The 19826-nt window shown below is 39.5% G+C and overlaps 1 protein-coding gene and 3 non-coding genes across 5 annotated transcripts in view; 1 reads left to right on the top strand and 3 right to left on the bottom strand.

Annotated features, from left to right (window-relative positions):
• LOC127987501 (protein NYNRIN-like) overlaps positions 1–19826 on the top strand; it is a 363443-nt gene that overhangs the window by 68686 nt on the left and 274931 nt on the right. The window lies entirely within an intron of this gene.
• LOC127995404 (5S ribosomal RNA) lies at positions 4219–4337 on the bottom strand. The gene has a single exon (XR_008168353.1). It is a non-coding gene; the product is annotated as a 5S ribosomal RNA (ribosomal RNA).
• LOC127995392 (5S ribosomal RNA) lies at positions 8675–8793 on the bottom strand. The gene has a single exon (XR_008168342.1). It is a non-coding gene; the product is annotated as a 5S ribosomal RNA (ribosomal RNA).
• LOC127995380 (5S ribosomal RNA) lies at positions 13133–13251 on the bottom strand. Its single transcript, XR_008168331.1, has one exon. It is a non-coding gene; the product is annotated as a 5S ribosomal RNA (ribosomal RNA).

Below are 19826 nucleotides of genomic sequence, written 5' to 3'. Positions count from 1 at the left end.
GCAGACAGACTGGCTAAACCGACCGTCTGCTAGCTGCCTCCCGTCACAGAGGTCAGTTAATTCTCAGCACATAGAGACTCTTTCACCTAGATATCACACTATAGAGACTGTGTCTGTTCCCCGAACTAGAAAATACAAAAAATGTCCAAACCAAGTTAAGGTTAACAATTTAATTGAGGTTCAACAAATAAAAAACAAATGCAATATGAATAAACAAATGATAAAGATTGGCTTATTGATTATCAGATCCATTTCTACGAAAACAGTTTTTGTAAATAATATGATAACTGATCATAATATAGATGTGCTCTGTTTGACAGAAACTTGGCTAAAACCTGATGATTACATTATTTTAAATGAGTCCACCCCCCAAGATTACTGTTATAAACATGAGCCGTGTTTAAAAGGCAAAGGGGGAGGAGTTGCTTCAATTTATAACAACGTTTTTAGGATTTCTCAGAGGGCAGGCTTCAAGTATAACTCGTTTGAAGTAATGGTGCTTCATATAACATTATCCAGAGAAACCAATGTTAATGATAAATCCCCTGTTATGTTTGTACTGGCTACTGTATACAGGCCACCAGGGCACCATACAGACTTTATTAAAGAGTTTGGTGATTTTACATCCGAGTTAGTTCTGGCTGCAGATAAAGTCTTAATAGTTGGTGATTTTAATATCCATGTCGATAATGAAAAAGACGCATTGGGATCAGCATTTATAGACATTCTGAACTCTATTGGTGTTAGACAACATGTTTCAGGACCTACTCATTGTCGAAATCATACTCTAGATTTAATACTGTCACATGGAATTGATGTTGATAGTGTTGAAATTATTCAGCCAAGTGATGATATCTCAGATCATTATTTAGTTCTGTGTAAACTTCATATAGCCAAAATTGTAAATTCTACTTCTTGTTACAAGTATCGAAGAACCATCACTTCTACCACAAAAGACTGCTTTTTAAGTTATCTTCCTGATGTATCCAAATTCCTTAGCATATCCAAAACCTCAGAACAACTTGATGATGTAACAGAAACTATGGACTCTCTCTTTTCTAGCACTTTAAATACAGTTGCTCCTTTACGCTTAAGGAAGGTTAAGGAAAACAGTTTGACACCATGGTATAATGAGCATACTCGCACCCTAAAGAGAGCAGCCCGAAAAATGGAGCGCAGCTGGAGGAAAACAAAACTAGAGGTATTTCGTATTGCTTGGCGGGAAAGTAGCATATCCTATAGAAAAGCATTAAAACCTGCTAGATCTGATTACTTTTCTTCTCTTTTAGAAGAAAACAAACATAACCCCAGGTATTTATTCAATACAGTGGCTAAATTAACGAAAAATAAAGCCTCAACAAGTGTTGACATTTCCCAACACCACAACAGTAATGACTTTATGAACTACTTTACTTCTAAAATCGATACTATTAGAGATAAAATTGCAACCATTCAGCCGTCAGCTACCGTATCACATCAGACAGTGCACTATAGACCCCCTGAGGAACAGTTCCACTCATTCTCTACTATAGGAGAGGAAGAATTGTATAAACTTGTTAAATCATTTAAACCAACAACATGTATGTTAGACCCTATACCATCTAAGCTCTTAAAAGAGGTGCTTCCAGAAGTCATAGGTCCTCTTCTGACTATTATTAATTCCTCATTGTCATTAGGATATGTCCCCAAAACCTTCAAACTGGCTGTTATTAAGCCTCTCATAAAAAAGCCACAACTTGACCCCAGAGAACTTGTTAGTTATAGACCAATCTCGAATCTCCCTTTTCTGTCCAAGATACTAGAAAAGGTGGTATCCTCACAATTATATTCCTTCTTAGAGAATAATGGTATATGTGAGGATTTCCAGTCAGGATTTAGACCGTATCATAGTACTGAGACTGCTCTCCTTAGAGTTACAAATGATCTGCTCTTATCATCTGATCGTGGGTGTATCTCTCTATTAGTTTTATTGGATCTTAGTGCTGCGTTTGACACAATTGACCACAACATTCTTTTGCACAGACTTGAACACTTTGTTGGCATCAGTGGAAGTGCATTAGCATGGTTTAAATCGTACTTATATGACCGCCATCAGTTCGTAGCAGTGAATGAAGATGTATCATATCGATCACAAGTGCAGTATGGAGTACCTCAAGGCTCAGTACTAGGGCCGCTACTCTTCACGTTTTATATGCTACCCTTGGGAGATATCATCAGGAAACATGGTGTTAGCTTTCACTGTTATGCTGATGATACGCAGCTCTATATTTCCTCGCAGCCTGGTGAAACACACCAATTTGAAAAACTAATGGAATGCATAGTCGATATAAAAAATTGGATGACGAGTAATTTCTTACTGCTAAATTCAGAAAAAACAGAGGTGTTAATCATAGGGCCTAAAAACTCTGCTTGTAATAACCTAGAACACTGTCTAAGACTTGATGGTTGCTCTGTCAATTCTTCGTCATCAGTTAGGAACCTAGGTGTGCTACTTGATCGCAATCTTTCCTTAGAAAGACACGTTTCTAGCATTTGTAAAACTGCATTTTTCCATCTCAAAAATATATCTAAATTACGGCCTATGCTCTCAATGTCAAATGCAGAAATGTTAATCCATGCATTTATGACTTCAAGGTTAGACTATTGTAATGCTTTATTGGGTGGTTGTTCTGCACGCTTGGTAAACAAACTACAGCTAGTCCAAAATGCAGCAGCAAGAGTTCTTACTAGAACCAGGAAGTATGACCATATTAGCCCGGTCCTGTCCACACTGCACTGGCTCCCTATCAAACATCGTATAGATTTAAAAATATTGCTTATTACTTATAAAGCCCTGAATGGTTTAGCACCTCGGTATTTGAATGAGCTCCTTTTACATTATACTCCTCTACGTCCGCTACGTTCTCAAAACTCAGGCAATTTGATAATACCTAGAATATCAAAATCAACTGCGGGCGGCAGATCCTTTTCCTATTTGGCGCCTAAACTCTGGAATAACCCACCTAACATTGTTCGGGAGGCAGACACACTCTTGCAGTTTAAATCTAGATTAAAGACCCATCTCTTTAACCTGGCATACACATAACATACTAATATGCTTTTAATATCCAAATCCGTTAAAGGATTTTTAGGCTGCATTAATTAGGTAAACCGGAACCGGAAACACTTCACATAACACCGTACTTTCTACATCATTAGAAGAATGGCATCTACGCTAATATTTGTCTGTTTCTCTCTTGTTCCGAGGTCACCGTGGCCACGAGATCCAGTCTGTGTCCAGATCAGAGGGTCACTGCAGTCACCCGGATCCAGTACGTATCCAGACCAGATGGTGGATCAGCACCTAGAAAGGACCTCTACTGCCCTGAAAGACAGCGGAGACCAGGACAACTAGAGCCCCAGATACAGATCCCCTGTAAAGACCTTGTCTCAGAGGAACACCAGGACAAGACCACAGGAAACAGATGATTCTTCTGCACAATCTGATTTTGCTGCAGCCTGGAATTGAACTACTGGTTTTCGTCTGGTCAGAGGAGAACTGACCCCCCAACTGAGCCTGGTTTCTCCCAAGGTTTTTTTCTACATTCTGTCACCGATGGAGTTTCGGTTCCTTGCCGCTGTCGCCTCTGGCTTGCTTAGTTGGGGTCACTTCATCTACAGCGATATCATTGACTTGATTGCAAATAAAAACAGACACTATTTCAACTGAACAGAGATGACATAGCTGAATTCAATGATGAACTGCCTTTAACTATCATTTTGCATTATTGAGACACTGTTTTCCAAATGAATGTTGTTCAGTGATTTGACGCAATGTATTTTGTTTAAAGCACTATATAAATAAAGGTGATTGATTGATTGATTGAAGAGAGGGCTATTTAAAGAACAGCCAATCTTATCGCCAGTACATTATATAAGTAGGAAAGAAAACCCAAAAGCTTAAAGCACCTGGTATTCCTAGGCAGTCTCTCATAAAAGTACTAACCAGACCTAAACCTGCTAAGATTCAGAGATCGGGCATTGACTTTTTTTTTTTTTTTTTAATGAAAGATTATTATATAATTCGTGAAATTTTCCAAAAAAGATTAAAGCACCTGGTATTCCCAGGCAGTCTCCCATCCATGTACTAACCAGGCCCAAACCTGCTAATATTCAGAGATCGGCATTGACTCTATTTTTTGGCAAAATTATTATATACTAAGTGAAAAATTTCCAAAAAGCTTACAGCACCTGGTATTCCCAGGCGGTCTCCCATCCAAGTACTAACCAGGCCCAAACCTGCTTAGCTTCCGAGATCAGACGAGATCGGGCATAGCCAGGTTGGTATGGCCGTAAGCGAAGTCTGCTGCAAAGAGTGCTGCTGAAGAAGTGGTGCTGCTCTTCTGTCTAGAAATATGGCAAATAGTCTTAGTGTTTATACTTGACTAACTGGGGCCCAGGTCAGGAAGCAGACAGACTGGCTAAACCGACCGTCTGCTAGCTGCCTCCCGTCACAGAGGTCAGTTAATTCTCAGCACATAGAGACTCTTTCACCTAGATATCACACTATAGAGACTGTGTCTGTTCCCCGAACTAGAAAATACAAAAAATGTCCAAACCAAGTTAAGGTTAACAATTTAATTGAGGTTCAACAAATAAAAAACAAATGCAATATGGATAAACAAATGATAAAGATTGGCTTATTGATTATCAGATCCATTTCTACGAAAACAGTTTTTGTAAATAATATGATAACTGATCATAATATAGATGTGCTCTGTTTGACAGAAACTTGGCTAAAACCTGATGATTACATTATTTTAAATGAGTCCACCCCCCAAGATTACTGTTATAAACATGAGCCGTGTTTAAAAGGCAAAGGGGGAGGAGTTGCTTCAATTTATAACAACGTTTTTAGGATTTCTCAGAGGGCAGGCTTCAAGTATAACTCGTTTGAAGTAATGGTGCTTCATATAACATTATCCAGAGAAACCAATGTTAATGATAAATCCCCTGTTATGTTTGTACTGGCTACTGTATACAGGCCACCAGGGCACCATACAGACTTTATTAAAGAGTTTGGTGATTTTACATCCGAGTTAGTTCTGGCTGCAGATAAAGTCTTAATAGTTGGTGATTTTAATATCCATGTCGATAATGAAAAAGACGCATTGGGATCAGCATTTATAGACATTCTGAACTCTATTGGTGTTAGACAACATGTTTCAGGACCTACTCATTGTCGAAATCATACTCTAGATTTAATACTGTCACATGGAATTGATGTTGATAGTGTTGAAATTATTCAGCCAAGTGATGATATCTCAGATCATTATTTAGTTCTGTGTAAACTTCATATAGCCAAAATTGTAAATTCTACTTCTTGTTACAAGTATCGAAGAACCATCACTTCTACCACAAAAGACTGCTTTTTAAGTTATCTTCCTGATGTATCCAAATTCCTTAGCATATCCAAAACCTCAGAACAACTTGATGATGTAACAGAAACTATGGACTCTCTCTTTTCTAGCACTTTAAATACAGTTGCTCCTTTACGCTTAAGGAAGGTTAAGGAAAACAGTTTGACACCATGGTATAATGAGCATACTCGCACCCTAAAGAGAGCAGCCCGAAAAATGGAGCGCAGCTGGAGGAAAACAAAACTAGAGGTATTTCGTATTGCTTGGCGGGAAAGTAGCATATCCTATAGAAAAGCATTAAAACCTGCTAGATCTGATTACTTTTCTTCTCTTTTAGAAGAAAACAAACATAACCCCAGGTATTTATTCAATACAGTGGCTAAATTAACGAAAAATAAAGCCTCAACAAGTGTTGACATTTCCCAACACCACAACAGTAATGACTTTATGAACTACTTTACTTCTAAAATCGATACTATTAGAGATAAAATTGCAACCATTCAGCCGTCAGCTACCGTATCACATCAGACAGTGCACTATAGACCCCCTGAGGAACAGTTCCACTCATTCTCTACTATAGGAGAGGAAGAATTGTATAAACTTGTTAAATCATTTAAACCAACAACATGTATGTTAGACCCTATACCATCTAAGCTCTTAAAAGAGGTGCTTCCAGAAGTCATAGGTCCTCTTCTGACTATTATTAATTCCTCATTGTCATTAGGATATGTCCCCAAAACCTTCAAACTGGCTGTTATTAAGCCTCTCATAAAAAAGCCACAACTTGACCCCAGAGAACTTGTTAGTTATAGACCAATCTCGAATCTCCCTTTTCTGTCCAAGATACTAGAAAAGGTGGTATCCTCACAATTATATTCCTTCTTAGAGAATAATGGTATATGTGAGGATTTCCAGTCAGGATTTAGACCGTATCATAGTACTGAGACTGCTCTCCTTAGAGTTACAAATGATCTGCTCTTATCATCTGATCGTGGGTGTATCTCTCTATTAGTTTTATTGGATCTTAGTGCTGCGTTTGACACAATTGACCACAACATTCTTTTGCACAGACTTGAACACTTTGTTGGCATCAGTGGAAGTGCATTAGCATGGTTTAAATCGTACTTATATGACCGCCATCAGTTCGTAGCAGTGAATGAAGATGTATCATATCGATCACAAGTGCAGTATGGAGTACCTCAAGGCTCAGTACTAGGGCCGCTACTCTTCACACTTTATATGCTACCCTTGGGAGATATCATCAGGAAACATGGTGTTAGCTTTCACTGTTATGCTGATGATACGCAGCTCTATATTTCCTCGCAGCCTGGTGAAACACACCAATTTGAAAAACTAATGGAATGCATAGTCGATATAAAAAATTGGATGACGAGTAATTTCTTACTGCTAAATTCAGAAAAAACAGAGGTGTTAATCATAGGGCCTAAAAACTCTGCTTGTAATAACCTAGAACACTGTCTAAGACTTGATGGTTGCTCTGTCAATTCTTCGTCATCAGTTAGGAACCTAGGTGTGATACTTGATCGCAATCTTTCCTTAGAAAGACATGTTTCTAGCATTTGTAAAACTGCATTTTTCCATCTCAAAAATATATCTAAATTACGGCCTATGCTCTCAATGTCAAATGCAGAAATGTTAATCCATGCATTTATGACTTCAAGGTTAGACTATTGTAATGCTTTATTGGGTGGTTGTTCTGCACGCTTGGTAAACAAACTACAGCTAGTCCAAAATGCAGCAGCAAGAGTTCTTACTAGAACCAGGAAGTATGACCATATTAGCCCGGTCCTGTCCACACTGCACTGGCTCCCTATCAAACATCGTATAGATTTTAAAATATTGCTTATTACTTATAAAGCCCTGAATGGTTTAGCACCTCAGTATTTGAATGAGCTCCTTTTACATTATACTCCTCTACGTCTGCTACGTTCTCAAAACTCAGGCAATTTGATAATACCTAGAATATCAAAATCAACTGCAGGCGGCAGATCCTTTTCCTATTTGGCGCCTAAACTCTGGAATAAACTACCTAACATTGTTCGGGAGGCAGACACACTCTTGCAGTTTAAATCTAGATTAAAGACCCATCTCTTTAACCTGGCATACACATAACATACTAATATGCTTTTAATATCCAAATCCGTTAAAGGATTTTTAGGCTGCATTAATTAGGAAAACCGGAACCGGAAACACTTCACATAACACCGTACTTTCTACATCATTAGAAGAATGGCATCTACGCTAATATTTGTCTGTTTCTCTCTTGTTCCGAGGTCACCGTGGCCACGAGATCCAGTCTGTGTCCAGATCAGAGGGTCACTGCAGTCACCCGGATCCAGTACGTATCCAGACCAGATGGTGGATCAACACCTAGAAAGGACCTCTACTGCCCTGAAAGACAGCGGAGACCAGGACAACCAGAGCCCCAGATACAGATCCCCTGTAAAGACCTTGTCTCAGAGGAGCACCAGGACAAGACCACAGGAAACAGATGATTCTTCTGCACAATCTGACTTTGCTGCAGCCTGGAATTGAACTACTGGTTTTCGTCTGGTCAGAGGAGAACTGACCCCCCAACTGAGCCTGGTTTCTCCCAAGGTTTTTTTCTCCATTCTGTCACCGATGGAGTTTCGGTTCCTTGCCGCTGTCGCCTCTGGCTTGCTTAGTTGGGGTCACTTCATCTACAGCGATATCATTGACTTGATTGCAAATAAAAACAGACACTATTTCAACTGAACAGAGATGACATAGCTGAATTCAATGATGAACTGCCTTTAACTATCATTTTGCATTATTGAGACACTGTTTTCCAAATGAATGTTGTTCAGTGCTTTGACGCAATGTATTTTGTTTAAAGCACTATATAAATAAAGGTGATTGATTGATTGATTGAAGAGAGGGCTATTTAAAGACCAGCCAATCTTATCGCCAGTACATTATATAAGTAGGAAAGAAAACCCAAAAGCTTAAAGCACCTGGTATTTCTAGGCAGTCTCTCATCAAAGTACTAACCAGACCTAAACCTGCTAAGATTCAGAGATCGGGCATTGACTCTTTTTTTTTTTTTTTTTTTTTTTTTAATGAAAGATTATTATATAATTCGTGAAATTTTCCAAAAAGATTAAAGCACCTGGTATTCCCAGGCAGTCTCCCATCCATGTACTAACCAGGCCCAAACCTGCTAATATTCAGAGATCGGCATTGACTCTATTTTTTGGCAAAATTATTATATACTAAGTGAAAAATTTCCAAAAAGCTTACAGCACCTGGTATTCCCAGGCGGTCTCCCATCCAAGTACTAACCAGGCCCAAACCTGCTTAGCTTCCGAGATCAGACGAGATCGGGCATAGCCAGGTTGGTATGGCCGTAAGCGAAGTCTGCTGCAAAGAGTGCTGCTGAAGAAGTGGTGCTGCTCTTCTGTCTAGAAATATGGCAATTAGTCTTAGTGTTTATACTTGACTAACTGGGGCCCAGGTCAGGAAGCAGACAGACTGGCTAAACCGACCGTCTGCTAGCTGCCTCCCGTCACAGAGGTCAGTTAATTCTCAGCACATAGAGACTCTTTCACCTAGATATCACACTATAGAGACTGTGTCTGTTCCCCGAACTAGAAAATACAAAAAATGTCCAAACCAAGTTAAGGTTAACAATTTAATTGAGGTTCAACAAATAAAAAACAAATGCAATATGGATAAACAAATGATAAAGATTGGCTTATTGATTATCAGATCCATTTCTACGAAAACAGTTTTTGTAAATAATATGATAACTGATCATAATATAGATGTGCTCTGTTTGACAGAAACTTGGCTAAAACCTGATGATTACATTATTTTAAATGAGTCCACCCCCCAAGATTACTGTTATAAACATGAGCCGCGTTTAAAAGGCAAAGGGGTAGGAGTTGCTTCAATTTATAACAACGTTTTTAGGATTTCTCAGAGGGCAGGCTTCAAGTATAACTCGTTTGAAGTAATGGTGCTTCATATAACATTATCCAGAGAAACCAATGTTAATGATAAATCCCCTGTTATGTTTGTACTGGCTACTGTATACAGGCCACCAGGGCACCATACAGACTTTATTAAAGAGTTTGGTGATTTTACATCCGAGTTAGTTCTGGCTGCAGATAAAGTCTTAATAGTTGGTGATTTTAATATCCATGTCGATAATGAAAAAGACGCATTGGGATCAGCATTTATAGACATTCTGAACTCTATTGGTGTTAGACAACATGTTTCAGGACCTACTCATTGTCGAAATCATACTCTAGATTTAATACTGTCACATGGAATTGATGTTGATAGTGTTGAAATTATTCAGCCAAGTGATGATATCTCAGATCATTATTTAGTTCTGTGTAAACTTCATATAGCCAAAATTGTAAATTCTACTTCTTGTTACAAGTATCGAAGAACCATCACTTCTACCACAAAAGACTGCTTTTTAAGTTATCTTCCTGATGTATCCAAATTCCTTAGCATATCCAAAACCTCAGAACAACTTGATGATGTAACAGAAACTATGGACTCTCTCTTTTCTAGCACTTTAAATACAGTTGCTCCTTTACGCTTAAGGAAGGTTAAGGAAAACAGTTTGACACCATGGTATAATGAGCATACTCGCACCCTAAAGAGAGCAGCCCGAAAAATGGAGCGCAGCTGGAGGAAAACAAAACTAGAGGTATTTCGTATTGCTTGGCGGGAAAGTAGCATATCCTATAGAAAAGCATTAAAACCTGCTAGATCTGATTACTTTTCTTCTCTTTTAGAAGAAAACAAACATAACCCCAGGTATTTATTCAATACAGTGGCTAAATTAACGAAAAATAAAGCCTCAACAAGTGTTGACATTTCCCAACACCACAACAGTAATGACTTTATGAACTACTTTACTTCTAAAATCGATACTATTAGAGATAAAATTGCAACCATTCAGCCGTCAGCTACCGTATCACATCAGACAGTGCACTATAGACCCCCTGAGGAACAGTTCCACTCATTCTCTACTATAGGAGAGGAAGAATTGTATAAACTTGTTAAATCATTTAAACCAACAACATGTATGTTAGACCCTATACCATCTAAGCTCTTAAAAGAGGTGCTTCCAGAAGTCATAGGTCCTCTTCTGACTATTATTAATTCCTCATTGTCATTAGGATATGTCCCCAAAACCTTCAAACTGGCTGTTATTAAGCCTCTCATAAAAAAGCCACAACTTGACCCCAGAGAACTTGTTAGTTATAGACCAATCTCGAATCTCCCTTTTCTGTCCAAGATACTAGAAAAGGTGGTATCCTCACAATTATATTCCTTCTTAGAGAATAATGGTATATGTGAGGATTTCCAGTCAGGATTTAGACCGTATCATAGTACTGAGACTGCTCTCCTTAGAGTTACAAATGATCTGCTCTTATCATCTGATCGTGGGTGTATCTCTCTATTAGTTTTGTTGGATCTTAGTGCTGCGTTTGACACAATTGACCACAACATTCTTTTGCACAGACTTGAACACTTTGTTGGCATCAGTGGAAGTGCATTAGCATGGTTTAAATCGTACTTATATGACCGCCATCAGTTCGTAGCAGTGAATGAAGAAGTATCATATCGATCACAAGTGCAGTATGGAGTACCTCAAGGCTCAGTACTAGGGCCGCTACTCTTCACACTTTATATGCTACCCTTGGGAGATATCATCAGGAAACATGGTGTTAGCTTTCACTGTTATGCTGATGATACGCAGCTCTATATTTCCTCGCAGCCTGGTGAAACACACCAATTTGAAAAACTAATGGAATGCATAGTCGATATAAAAAATTGGATGACGAGTAATTTCTTACTGCTAAATTCAGAAAAAACAGAGGTGTTAATCATAGGGCCTAAAAACTCTGCTTGTAATAACCTAGAACACTGTCTAAGACTTGATGGTTGCTCTGTCAATTCTTCGTCATCAGTTAGGAACCTAGGTGTGATACTTGATCGCAATCTTTCCTTAGAAAGACATGTTTCTAGCATTTGTAAAACTGCATTTTTCCATCTCAAAAATATATCTAAATTACGGCCTATGCTCTCAATGTCAAATGCAGAAATGTTAATCCATGCATTTATGACTTCAAGGTTAGACTATTGTAATGCTTTATTGGGTGGTTGTTCTGCACGCTTGGTAAACAAACTACAGCTAGTCCAAAATGCAGCAGCAAGAGTTCTTACTAGAACCAGGAAGTATGACCATATTAGCCCGGTCCTGTCCACACTGCACTGGCTCCCTATCAAACATCGTATAGATTTTAAAATATTGCTTATTACTTATAAAGCCCTGAATGGTTTAGCACCTCAGTATTTGAATGAGCTCCTTTTACATTATACTCCTCTACGTCTGCTACGTTCTCAAAACTCAGGCAATTTGATAATACCTAGAATATCAAAATCAACTGCAGGCGGCAGATCCTTTTCCTATTTGGCGCCTAAACTCTGGAATAAACTACCTAACATTGTTCGGGAGGCAGACACACTCTTGCAGTTTAAATCTAGATTAAAGACCCATCTCTTTAACCTGGCATACACATAACATACTAATATGCTTTTAATATCCAAATCCGTTAAAGGATTTTTAGGCTGCATTAATTAGGAAAACCGGAACCGGAAACACTTCACATAACACCGTACTTTCTACATCATTAGAAGAATGGCATCTACGCTAATATTTGTCTGTTTCTCTCTTGTTCCGAGGTCACCGTGGCCACGAGATCCAGTCTGTGTCCAGATCAGAGGGTCACTGCAGTCACCCGGATCCAGTACGTATCCAGACCAGATGGTGGATCAACACCTAGAAAGGACCTCTACTGCCCTGAAAGACAGCGGAGACCAGGACAACCAGAGCCCCAGATACAGATCCCCTGTAAAGACCTTGTCTCAGAGGAGCACCAGGACAAGACCACAGGAAACAGATGATTCTTCTGCACAATCTAACTTTGCTGCAGCCTGGAATTGAACTACTGGTTTTCGTCTGGTCAGAGGAGAACTGACCCCCCAACTGAGCCTGGTTTCTCCCAAGGTTTTTTTCTCCATTCTGTCACCGATGGAGTTTCGGTTCCTTGCCGCTGTCGCCTCTGGCTTGCTTAGTTGGGGTCACTTCATCTACAGCGATATCATTGACTTGATTGCAAATAAAAACAGACACTATTTCAACTGAACAGAGATGACATAGCTGAATTCAATGATGAACTGCCTTTAACTATCATTTTGCATTATTGAGACACTGTTTTCCAAATGAATGTTGTTCAGTGCTTTGACGCAATGTATTTTGTTTAAAGCACTATATAAATAAAGGTGATTGATTGATTGATTGAAGAGAGGGCTATTTAAAGACCAGCCAATCTTATCGCCAGTACATTATATAAGTAGGAAAGAAAACCCAAAAGCTTAAAGCACCTGGTATTTCTAGGCAGTCTCTCATCAAAGTACTAACCAGACCTAAACCTGCTAAGATTCAGAGATCGGGCATTGACTCTTTTTTTTTTTTTTTTTTTTTTTTTTTAATGAAAGATTATTATATAATTCGTGAAATTTTCCAAAAAGATTAAAGCACCTGGTATTCCCAGGCAGTCTCCCATCCATGTACTAACCAGGCCCAAACCTGCTAATATTCAGAGATCGGCATTGACTCTATTTTTTGGCAAAATTATTATATACTAAGTGAAAAATTTCCAAAAAGCTTACAGCACCTGGTATTCCCAGGCGGTCTCCCATCCAAGTACTAACCAGGCCCAAACCTGCTTAGCTTCCGAGATCAGACGAGATCGGGCATAGCCAGGTTGGTATGGCCGTAAGCGAAGTCTGCTGCAAAGAGTGCTGCTGAAGAAGTGGTGCTGCTCTTCTGTCTAGAAATATGGCAATTAGTCTTAGTGTTTATACTTGACTAACTGGGGCCCAGGTCAGGAAGCAGACAGACTGGCTAAACCGACCGTCTGCTAGCTGCCTCCCGTCACAGAGGTCAGTTAATTCTCAGCACATAGAGACTCTTTCACCTAGATATCACACTATAGAGACTGTGTCTGTTCCCCGAACTAGAAAATACAAAAAAATGTCCAAACCAAGTTAAGGTTAACAATTTAATTGAGGTTCAACAAATAAAAAACAAATGCAATATGGATAAACAAATGATAAAGATTGGCTTATTGAATATCAGATCCATTTCTACGAAAACACTTTTTGTAAATAATATGTTAACTGATCATAATATAGATGTGCTCTGTTTGACAGAAACTTGGCTAAAACCTGATGATTACATTATTTTAAATGAGTCCACCCCCCAAGATTACTGTTATAAACATGAGCCGCGTTTAAAAGGCAAAGGGGGAGGAGTTGCTTCAATTTATAACAACGTTTTTAGGATTTCTCAGAGGGCAGGCTTCAAGTATAACTCATTTGAAGAAATGGTGCTTCATATAACATTATCCAGAGAAACCAATGTTAATGATAAATCCCCTGTTATGTTTGTACTGGCTACTGTATACAGGCCACCAGGGCACCATACAGACTTTATTAAAGAGTTTGGTGATTTTACATCCGAGTTAGTTCTGGCTGCAGATAAAGTCTTAATAGTTGGTGATTTTAATATCCATGTCGATAATGAAAAAGACGCATTGGGATCAGCATTTATAGACATTCTGAACTCTATTGGTGTTAGACAACATGTTTCAGGACCTACTCATTGTCGAAATCATACTCTAGATTTAATACTGTCACATGGAATTGATGTTGATAGTGTTGAAATTATTCAGCCAAGTGATGATATCTCAGATCATTATTTAGTTCTGTGTAAACTTCATATAGCCAAAATTGTAAATTCTACTTCTTGTTACAAGTATCGAAGAACCATCACTTCTACCACAAAAGACTGCTTTTTAAGTTATCTTCCTGATGTATCCAAATTCCTTAGCATATCCAAAACCTCAGAACAACTTGATGATGTAACAGAAACTATGGACTCTCTCTTTTCTAGCACTTTAAATACAGTTGCTCCTTTACGCTTAAGGAAGGTTAAGGAAAACAGTTTGACACCATGGTATAATGAGCATACTCGCACCCTAAAGAGAGCAGCCCGAAAAATGGAGCGCAGCTGGAGGAAAACAAAACTAGAGGTATTTCGTATTGCTTGGCGGGAAAGTATCATATCCTATAGAAAAGCATTAAAACCTGCTAGATCTGATTACTTTTCTTCTCTTTTAGAAGAAAACAAACATAACCCCAGGTATTTATTCAATACAGTGGCTAAATTAACGAAAAATAAAGCCTCAACAAGTGTTGACATTTCCCAACACCACAACAGTAATGACTTTATGAACTACTTTACTTCTAAAATCGATACTATTAGAGATAAAATTGCAACCATTCAGCCGTCAGCTACCGTATCACATCAGACAGTGCACTATAGACCCCCTGAGGAACAGTTCCACTCATTCTCTACTATAGGAGAGGAAGAATTGTATAAACTTGTTAAATCATTTAAACCAACAACATGTATGTTAGACCCTATACCATCTAAGCTCTTAAAAGAGGTGCTTCCAGAAGTCATAGGTCCTCTTCTGACTATTATTAATTCCTCATTGTCATTAGGATATGTCCCCAAAACCTTCAAACTGGCTGTTATTAAGCCTCTCATAAAAAAGCCACAACTTGACCCCAGAGAACTTGTTAGTTATAGACCAATCTCGAATCTCCCTTTTCTGTCCAAGATACTAGAAAAGGTGGGATCCTCACAATTATATTCCTTCTTAGAGAATAATGGTATATGTGAGGATTTCCAGTCAGGATTTAGACCGTATCATAGTACTGAGACTGCTCTCCTTAGAGTTACAAATGATCTGCTCTTATCATCTGATCGTGGGTGTATCTCTCTATTAGTTTTATTGGATCTTAGTGCTGCGTTTGACACAATTGACCACAACATTCTTTTGCATAGACTTGAACACTTTGTTGGCATCAGTGGAAGTGCATTAGCATGGTTTAAATCGTACTTATATGACCGCCATCAGTTCGTAGCAGTGAATGAAGATGTATCATATAGATCACAAGTGCAGTATGGAGTACCTCAAGGCTCAGTACTAGGGCCGCTACTCTTCACGCTTTATATGCTACCCTTGGAAGACATCATCAGGAAACATGGTGTTAGCTTTCACTGTTATGCTGATGATACGCAGCTCTATATTTCCTCGCAGCCTGGTGAAACACACCAATTTGAAAAACTAATGGAATGCATAGTCGATATAAAAAATTGGATGACGAGTAATTTCTTACTGCTAAATTCAGAAAAAACAGAGGTGTTAATCATAGGGCCTAAAAACTCTGCTTGTAATAACCTAGAACACTGTCTAAGACTTGATGGTTGCTCTGTCAATTCTTCGTCATCAGTTAGGAACCTAGGTGTGCTACTTGATCGCAATCTTTCCTTAGAAAGACACGTTTCTAGCATTTGTAAAACTGCATTTTTCCATCTCAAAAATATATCTAAATTACGGCCTATGCTCTCAATGTCAAATGCAGAAATGTTAATCCATGCATTTATGACTTCAAGGTTAGACTATTGTAATGATTTATTGGGTGGTTGTTCTGCACGCTTGGTAAACAAACTACAGCTAGTCCAAAATGCAGCAGCAAGAGTTCTTACTAGAACCAGGAAGTATGACCATATTAGCCCGGTCCTGTCCACACTGCACTGGCTCCCTATCAAACATCGTATAGATTTTAAAATATTGCTTATTACTTATAAAGCCCTGAATGGTTTAGCACCTCAGTATTTGAATGAGCTCCTTTTACATTATACTCCTCTACGTCCGCTACGTTCTCAAAACTCAGGCAATTTGATAATACCTAGAATATCAAAATCAACTGCGGGCGGCAGATCCTTTTCCTATTTGGCGCCTAAACTCTGGAATAACCTACCTAACATTGTTCGGGAGGCAGACACACTCTTGCAGTTTAAATCTAGATTAAAGACCCATCTCTTTAACCTGGCATACACATAACATACTAATATGCTTTTAATATCCAAATCCGTTAAAGGATTTTTAGGCTGCATTAATTAGGTAAACCGGAACCGGAAACACTTCACATAACACCGTACTTTCTACATCATTAGAAGAATGGCATCTACGCTAATATTTGTCTGTTTCTCTCTTGTTCCGAGGTCACCGTGGCCACGAGATCCAGTCTGTGTCCAGATCAGAGGGTCACTGCAGTCACCCGGATCCAGTACGTATCCAGACCAGATGGTGGATCAGCACCTAGAAAGGACCTCTACTGCCCTGAAAGACAGCGGAGACCAGGACAACTAGAGCCCCAGATACAGATCCCCTGTAAAGACCTTGTCTCAGAGGAGCACCAGGACAAGACCACAGGAAACAGATGATTCTTCTGCACAATCTGACTTTGCTGCAGCCTGGAATTGAACTACTGGTTTTCGTCTGGTCAGAGGAGAACTGACCCCCCAACTGAGCCTGGTTTCTCCCAAGGTTTTTTTCTCCATTCTGTCACCGATGGAGTTTCGGTTCCTTGCCGCTGTCGCCTCTGGCTTGCTTAGTTGGGGTCACTTCATCTACAGCGATATCATTGACTTGATTGCAAATAAAAACAGACACTATTTCAACTGAACAGAGATGACATAGCTGAATTCAATGATGAACTGCCTTTAACTATCATTTTGCATTATTGAGACACTGTTTTCCAAATGAATGTTGTTCAGTGCTTTGACGCAATGTATTTTGTTTAAAGCACTATATAAATAAAGGTGATTGATTGATTGAAGAGAGGGCTATTTAAAGAACAGCCAATCTTATCGCCAGTACATTATATAAGTAGGAAAGAAAACCCAAAAGCTTAAAGCACCTGGTATTCCTAGGCAGTCTCTCATAAAAGTACTAACCAGACCTAAACCTGCTAAGATTCAGAGATCGGGCATTGACTCTTTTTTTTGGCAAAATTATGGTTCGGTTCTTTAAGAATATCCCCACCGAACGGGGCGTCAGGAGAGGACACGTTGTTACAACTCGTAGTGGATTTTATTTATTCTTGGTTCATTTTTAATTACAGTTGATTAGTCCACAAATATCAGCAGCAGGTTATAAACCTGGAGAAATAGAGAGGTTATAATGTAAACAATACTGATAACCATAAAATATAAATATAAATATAGATTACATAATATAATATATACAAATATAAATAAAATATAAATTTCAATATAGTCAGTATTTAATCTTATAAATATCATAATATACTTTGTGTAGCCATTTAGTTTAAATACTAAGCACATGCATATTAACACAGAAATGCAACAACTTCACACACACCAAATATACAATGTCAATGTTACACATTAAACCAATAGCGTTCTCAGTCTGTTGGCTCAAAGTGAAAAACAGTGAGTGTAGTTCTAAGTGGCATCGCTGAGCATAGTAATCCATTACAAAATGTAAAGTGATCAACTACATTACCCATCCAGCACCGCAAACAGGAAGTAACTCGTGTGACAGTGAAACGCTCCAATTTCAAACATTTGCCTTTTTATAGCCACGGATACTATCGAGCCGACAATATTAAACATCAGATCGCACACAAGGTTTTATCAGCGTGACCAAAGTAACAGTTATCAATCATACAAACCACGCACATATAACGGCAGCACAGCAGTAACGCAACAGACAACAAACTCAATGGATAAAAACAGCAGCTTACCGGTGGCGCATCTCTCCTGACGAGACAACATGCCAAAATGAATACTCGCTCCCACTTATAGCCCGCGCTCATTCATTACTGGATTTAACACACCTGTTTGGGATTTGACTGGTCCATGCTTCAATCAGGTAAGTGAAACCTCCCACCTATTATCCTGCGTTACATTACGAACACCCGTGACATAGTGAACGCAACACCTCCCACTTGACCGACTGATCATGTGATTTAAGGCGGTCACAGGCAAAACATTACACCACATATATATCCTTTGTTTTTTTTTTTTTTTTTTTTTTTTTTTTCTTCTTTATGAAGAATAGGACACCATTGTCATTGTTCAGACACCTCCCCTGACAGATGTGTGGTGTTCTGCCAGGTTTGGTCATATGGGGTATGTACTCTTCATTCTTCGTGAATGGTGGTACAAGTGGTGGTGAAGGCAGCATAGAAGCATACCAACCAGTGAAAAAAAAAAAAAAAAAGAGAGAAAGAGAGAGAGAGAAAGAGGTATCCTGAGGTAATGCCTTCATAATTGGGGTTTGGGTGTTTAGGCAGCGCCTGGAGAACTGGTGGCCAAAGAGACGAGGTCTAGGAGTCACTGGTCTTCCACAGGGATGAGGACTACCAGTCTCCTCACGTCTCGCCGTAGGATGACTGACGTCAACTGCTGAGTATTCCTCTTCAGTTGCCCAACTATAAGGGAGGCAGGGGGGCCTGCACACATCTTAACGTCTGCGTCTCTCACAAGTCCTTTCTTGTCAGGGTACACAGCCTGGATCCGTCCGAGCCGGAATTGCCCTCGCAGTGCGTTTTGATCAGCAATCCAAACAATGTCACCTATCGCTACATTTCTTTGGGTCTGGTGCCACTTTGGCCGAATGAATAAATTAGGTCCGGCCAGTTCACTCCACTTCTTCCAGAACATATCCACACCAATCTGGATGGATCTGAAACGGCGCCAGGGATGGGTGCACAAGTCAATTCCTCCTGTATCTCCCCCTTGCCTGGTCCTCCCGAGAAGCAGAGTATTGGGGGTCAAATACTCTGTAGAGTCTTCTTGTTCTTGTGCCCTAGCGTCAATCGGCCTTTCATTTGTGAGGTTAGCTGCCTGGTAGAAGAGGGTTTGGAGCTCACCCCAGGTGAGAGAGCTTGTTGTCCCTCCGAGGCTAGTGAGAGCCCTTTTTATGAGCTTAACTGCAGCTTCCGCAGACCCGTTGCGATGAGGTGCGTCAGCCGGATGAAAGTTCCATGCCCACACTGTCCCATTCTTGGCGGCTTTGTCCTCTATGGATGCTTCCCGTAAGGTAGCTAAGTACCTATGCAAATCTTGTAGGGCAGGTTTAGCTCCAATGAAATTGGTTCCTCTATCTGACCACAATTTTCTGGGATTGCCTCTCAATGCTACAAAGCGGGAGTAAGTTTGGAGAAAGCTTTCAGATGATTGGTCGTCAACGAGGTCCACATGGACTGCCCTTGATGCCATGCAACAGAATACTATGCCCCAAACTTTTTTTCCTGTTCTTTTCTTGACAGCATCCTTGATTTCAAAGGGGCCAAAGAGGTCTAGTGTGGTATACTCAAATGGGTTAGCACGCTGTGAGCGTTCTGGTGGCAGATCACTCATCATCTGCTGGCACATCTTCCCTTTCAGTTTGCGACATGTAATACAGTTGT

The sequence above is a fragment of the Carassius gibelio genome, chromosome B22 (assembly GCF_023724105.1).
Source record: "Carassius gibelio isolate Cgi1373 ecotype wild population from Czech Republic chromosome B22, carGib1.2-hapl.c, whole genome shotgun sequence".
NCBI classification, from domain to species: Eukaryota; Metazoa; Chordata; class Actinopteri; order Cypriniformes; family Cyprinidae; genus Carassius; species Carassius gibelio.
Note: the sequence above shows the minus strand (reverse complement) of the source record. Positions and strands in the feature narration are given on the sequence as shown.